Raw genomic sequence first — 6,750 nt, forward strand, 5'->3', positions numbered from 1 at the left:
ATGCCATGGAATTTTCTAAAACAAAAAGATGTCCAGTTATCAATTAGCAGCAGTTCGAAATGGATTTTATGATCGACTTGGTTACTGTCTTGCAGTTAATGGTGACTTATTCGAACATTTATTGTAAATTATTATATTAGGAAACCGTTTTTAGTAATTTGGTCTTTCTTTATGTTGAATTCGCTGTTCTAAATATAATACTTTTTGATAGAATTTGATTTGTTTTATAGCAGACATTCCATGGCATGACGGATATTGTAGTTTTTGTATTATAAAATTCCATGGCATCACAGATTATTGAAAAAGATGCGGGGGTTATTTTCCCAATTTTCTGTCTTCATTATGTAAAAAATTGGAAACTAACGCTGTTGATTGACGTAAAAAATTGTTGTCTATAAAAAACCTTAATACATTTTTGCTCTAAAATAATTTGGGGAGCCAATAATGGCATGTTATGAATTTTACATTGAAATCCCTATGATGCGCGACGCAAGTCACCACCCTGTATAAATAAAAATGGAAATTGATCGCCTTAGTTTACTCAATATTCAATCAACCATTGATTATACAGTGTGTATAATCAAACTTAGTTGATTCATTGATTATACAGTGTGTATAATCAATGAATCAACTAAGTTCACGTGCGCATTTATTTAAGCGGGGTTCCCATTTGTGCATTTCGATGCCGCATCAAACTGCATGCATCTTTTGTATTCACACTACATTTTTATTGCAGCAATTTTACTTGCGCATGGAAATGCACGATTTAGAGCATGTCCTATTTTCTGACGCATTTCTAGTAACTTTCTAGAGTCTTTCGTTTTATATATTGGCGCTATTTCAAATTTTGTTGGTATTTATGATTATGTAAGTTTGATTAAACTTCATTGTTTACTTTTGTACGTATGTTTCAAGCATATATATAAGAGAAGTATATGGATAACCGCCTATGATTGCAATGTGCAAATTGTTCGCCATAAAAGAGAGCTGCCCTATTCCTTAGTCCTGAACTCTGTATTTATGCGCAAACTCCCCAAGTAAATATTTACTTCTCTCCGCCTACTTTTAAGTAGCGCCAATTTCAAATTTCATAACCTATAACTCGAAAATAGGGTTAAAATTTTATTAAACCATTATTGTGTGCAATTACCATATGTAAACACAACCACGCACCATTCGGAAACTTCACCCAGACTTCTATTCGCTTCATGCAGGTTCATATTCACCACATTGGCCCCATTCCACCTGCCGACTCCTATCACTATTGTCTGATCCTGTGATGTCTTTAGATAAGTATACTAGCTGGCCGAGGCCCACCCTCCCAAGACCAATCGCCGCCGAAGCGTTTCTTACCTGTTGACTATATCGCTTCGATTCCCCTACTAGCATCTTCACCGATCAGCGACGACAATTTGAATCTTCCCTTTTTTGTGCCCTCAACATTGTTTTCGGCACACAAGGATTCGGGACCTGCAGTCAATGGCCTACTTGAATGATTTCACTGCCAACTCAAATCAGCGCTCACGTGCCCCCCAGTGCGTTCTGGTTCAAGGTACTCCGTATCGTTCTGCTTGGAAACTGTAGCATTTTCACGGAGAACTTTCGAGCTTCCTCAGCGGAGTTTGTTTACAGTTACACCCTTCAACTTCGAAGGCAAACTTTGTAACGATTTAGAAACTTAAATTGCAATTGAAATAATATACCTATAGGGATTATATCTTGAATATAACATGAAATTGGATAAGTTTGCATCAGCTATAATATAAAGTGATACATTACCAATGTTCAAAGAAACACAATTAAATTAAAGACATTTACTGATTTTAAAATAAAATTAACATTGTCGAGTTGGAAATCTTTTAGGTGTTAAGTGACCCCCATATAACTTCGTGCCCCCATCATGCTTGCGTGCATCCAAATCAATGCAGTCATAGCGGTTAAAATGACGAGAACACAACCTTGTTTTTACATCATCGAATTCCGATAGTTCACATGCTTGCAGTCACCGATTCTTGTTGCTTTTTTCACTTGGGAATCTAATAACAAGTATGGCATAAATGAATTGATTGCAGATAATTGCATTGTAACTTACTTGTGCCATGAAACCGAAAAATCCACTTTCCCACAAGTACCTGCATTTCTTTATTTCTAAGTAATGAACACACTAAAATTGCCAAACATTAGGTATTCCTTTACAATTATTGTGTATCACTTACGTATACTGATTTATATAACTACGAAAGGCTTCTTTACTATTAAAATTAAACAAAAGTTCAATAACTCATAAACAAAACAAACAATTTAACCTCAATCCGTTATGTCAAACTGGAGTAAATGCTTGGTAAATAACACTACATAATAACAGGCAAGCGCATTAGCGCCTAGTTCCCAACTAATGACAGAAGTATATTTCCATCCACTAACGTTGGCGATAGGCGTGTCCACTCGTTTATCCATATACTTCTCTTATATATATGGTTTCAAGCCTAGAGAAGGAAGTTTTAAGTTTAAGTTGTTTTAAGTTGGTTTATTTTTTGTTTGTTACATTTTGAATTTATTAAGAGCGTTCGTTAGTTACTATGAGTTCTAAAAAAACTGCATTTACTTGGACACGGGAACTAACAAAATATTTAATTTAATAACTCTTTACGAGGCACAACCAACCCTTTATATTACCTCATTAAAAGAATACAAACACAAGAATAAGAGAATGGACGCTATTAAAATTATAAAAATGATCAAAGTCCTCGTGTGAGATCGAAGGGACTTCAGCGCATTTTTGTGTGGCAGATCAGTGTTTTATTAGCCAATATTGCCTCCACCATCAATAAGATCTTGCCGAAAGCTACCACGTTCACTTTGTCGGTACCATTTTCTCACTTACCATGCACTCGCAATTCGCGTTTGAAGTTTTGACTCCATCATCAGTAAAATCCTTTGGGGGTTACCATATTCCCTTTGTCGGCACCCACTTCTGATCACCCGCAACAATTCGGATTTGAAGTTTCGACTCCACCATCAGTAAGATCTCGTCGGGGGTTACCACATTCCCTTTGTCGATACACAGTTCCGACGTCCCGTTCATTCGTAATTTACATTTTGGTAGATTTCGCTAAAATCCCGGCATAAAATCGTATTCAACTTTTGGGTACTTCACATAGCTCGACCTTCTATTAGTGACACGAGAAAGAGAGACCGCGATTCGCGCTGTAAGAAACTTTTGGGCGCCCAAAGTCGACTACCCCTCGAAGCGCGCCGCGCAAAAGGTGGTTTATTTCGCCCCTAGGAAAAAAAAACAAAATTCCGCCACGCAGGAGTTGTGCCGTTGACAAGATCTTCCCGATGACAACAATTTGAAAACAATCGGAGAAAAACTGTAGAAGAAGATAGATAAAAACTGAAAGATCTCCAGGTTAGTATAATACGCTCGGGGATGGCGTCCAGATGTCGTCGACTCCAAATCTTGTAGCCCCATCCCTAACGTTCTTAATTACACGGCCCCGATAGTTACATGTACACTCCTTGTCTTTTTACAAGCGTTTTTCTACGGGCGCGCATTTACTGCCAGCCAGCCAGCCGACCAGCCAGCCAAAGTGACATTAAAAGCTACTTTTTACCAAAAAAATTTTTGCAAAAATGCGCTAAAAAGCGAGTTGGCAAATATCCCTCGATGTGTGACAATTTAACCGAGGATGACGTTATTTAAAAAATTCAATCGAGTTGGAAGAATTTCGGCTTTATGGTTAAGGTTCAAATTATCACCACCACCACCACATAAAAATAAAAAAAGATTGGTAGCAATGTAGTTGCGTGAATTAACTTGCACCAGTATGCATGAATGCCTTTTTAGTTGTGCATCAAAAAATGCGTCATGAAAATGAAGCAACAAAAATTGCAGCATCGAAATGCATAAATGGGAACCCCGCTTTAGAGTTCAATCAAACCAGAGTATTAGTAAACATTATTTGTTATTTTACTGAGCTAGCGGTAAAATAAAAATTAATTGTCATTCGAGCTGTTGCCAGTGCGGTGAGGTTCAATTTTGTCTTGGACATAGACCTAATAGAGTAGATTGGGTGAGAGAGGCGTTGCTTTCCTACAGAGGAATCTAAATGGCGTGAACTGACTGACAAATTGGGTTGTATAGGGTCGAAGTGAAACCACAGATACTTGGTATGCAATGAAAAAAAGATGTACAAACATTTAAACTAATTACAAAATAATAAACCTTTACGGTAGATCTATACAATTTTTGCTATCTATATTTGCGAGTATGACATTTCGAAATAAATGCGCGTGATTGTGACTTCGGTAAGAAAACACTATAAGCCTCCATTAGCGGAAGTGACTGAAACAGGTGACCATTGATAAAGATTACTAAGATAGGGTGCCAAAATCTACAGACGGGAAGATTCTTTATTTCCTCACTTGACAAATTAAAAAGGTTGATTTGTGTGTCTGTGCGGATTTGACATTTGTCACTATTTGCGTTTCTCGTATCTGGTACCTGGGTTACAGGAATAAGTAAAATTATTTAATTATGGATTATAGCCTATATTACCTATTATAGTATGAGTTAAAGGCATCTCCAACCTTTCCAGGATATTGTACAAAACTTAGCATTGCTTTGCTAATAGATTCATTATGATTTGAAGTATTTTGGTACCGATCTTCATACGTTACGGTTAGGTTACACATTTGTAAAACTTCTTGGCATGTGACCGACCGTACATCATACATATACAGTGTTATTCATTTAGAAGTAGACATAGGGATTTCCTATGTCTAGTTTTAAATGACAAAAATCCTTCTGAAGACGCCTAATTTTATGCAAACGAAATAATATGCACACGCATTTTGCATTGTCATTCTAGATTTTTAATAAAATCGATAATAAATAGTATGCTTTTAGGTTATCACGAAGTGATATTATTTGGCCGCTATTTCCCTCAAGTACCGTGTGGGATTCTTTTCTACCAAAATTAAAACATTCGGTTTCATATCTCCATAGATTACATGGATCGCGTTTCAATAGCCACTAATTTTAAAGTGATCAACACAGAAAAGTCTCTTGTCTTACGCTCCTTAAACTATAACCGGCGCTATACTAATTGATAATATCAAGTTTTTCTTCAGCTGAATGCAAAGCACACGAACGAAAATAAAAATACGAAAGTCAAAGCAATAAATAGTCCAATTAATTAATATCAAAATCTTTATTTGTTTTAAAAAGTTATTTTAGTTGCATGAAATTAGACGTCCTTCAGCAAGTTTTTGTCATTTAAAACTAGACATAGAAAATCCCTGTTTACTTATAAATGAATAGCACTGTATAATGATCTTAAGCATGTGACAAGTAAATTGAGGGCCTATTTCATTTTAAACATCCTGTAGAACGCCCGTTCTCTGTAAGTGGCGCTCTCTGGTGCAATGTTACAAGAGCGAAAATTTGAAAGGAAAGTGACATTTGACAAACTCAACAAAATAAAATTTTAGGCTTATATTTGAGTTGATTATACAAAGTTTTTACATAGTGTTGTTGCTTTATTAAATAATATACATGTGATTAGTTCTTTTGATATTCCTTTTCATCGTTATAACCATGCCTAAAGGCATTTCCAAACCCAAAGAGAAGCCACCAAAAAGCAGGAAAAAGGTCCCTTCATCACCCTGTAGTACACTGGATTCATGGATTTTGAGAGACAAAAACAGGGTTTTTAAAACGGAAACAAAGCCTCCAGAAAATGAAGGCAAAAGGACAAAATCTGACAATCCTGAAAGAATCGCCAAAAAAGAAGCAAAACCTTTGGAAAAAAATGGCCAAACAACGAAACCGAATAATCACAGAAACGTAAAAGGGCAAACCACTAAAAAGAAAACAAAAACGTCGGAGAAAGAAGACGAAAGGAAGCAGAATTCCAGAAGCTTACAGCGACATCCCAGCGGGTCTTTTCAGAAGTACGGTGTCATATTGCCGACGTACGAGGAAGCCCTACTTCATAAACAAAAACTGGAAGAAATGAAACAGGCAATTGCCGATTTTGATGTATCCAACGATTCCATTTCAGATTTTGAACTAGACTTTGAGGAGCCTAAACCTATTGAAATATTGGACTGCAAGCATTTGAATGACGAACAGTTGGAAGAAGAGCTTAAACTAAATCACCAGTATTTGTACGACATCGTCCATGGTATTAGGAAGTCGGAAAGGCACGATAAATTTATGAACGCCATGTATAAGACTGGTACCAAAACAGACGATCTAACTCACAATACAAGTATGATAACATTTACTTTTGAACAAAAACGATTGTTATTAAAATATTTGTCGAAGAAGTTCGGTGACAATACTCAGTACTTCTTTAAAGTCCTTTTACCTGAATTGTGTACAAAAATATTTATGGACACCCATAATATGACATATAGTGAAGCTGTGAGCTATTTAAATTCCAGACCTGCTAAACCAATCGATTCTACTTAAAATTCTGTGTCTTACTTTTTTTTACATGTTAGCCGTGAGCTTATTTGCATTTTGTGACATCAAAAGTTAACCATTTTACCTCGATGTAACATTTCTTGTTAGTAATTTTTCGTAATTTGTATATTGTGAAGTATTTAACTTATTATGTTATAAATGCAGGTGCATTGTGTTAAATATGAAATAAACGAATTAAAATATAGTGTTTTATTATTTTATTCAGATATCATCATTTATCAAATGTATTTCTTCACTTTAAAGGTCAGTACGAT

The sequence above is a fragment of the Photinus pyralis genome, unplaced genomic scaffold (genome assembly GCF_008802855.1).
Source record: "Photinus pyralis isolate 1611_PpyrPB1 unplaced genomic scaffold, Ppyr1.3 Ppyr1.4_LG7, whole genome shotgun sequence".
In the NCBI taxonomy this organism is placed as follows: domain Eukaryota; kingdom Metazoa; phylum Arthropoda; class Insecta; order Coleoptera; family Lampyridae; genus Photinus; species Photinus pyralis.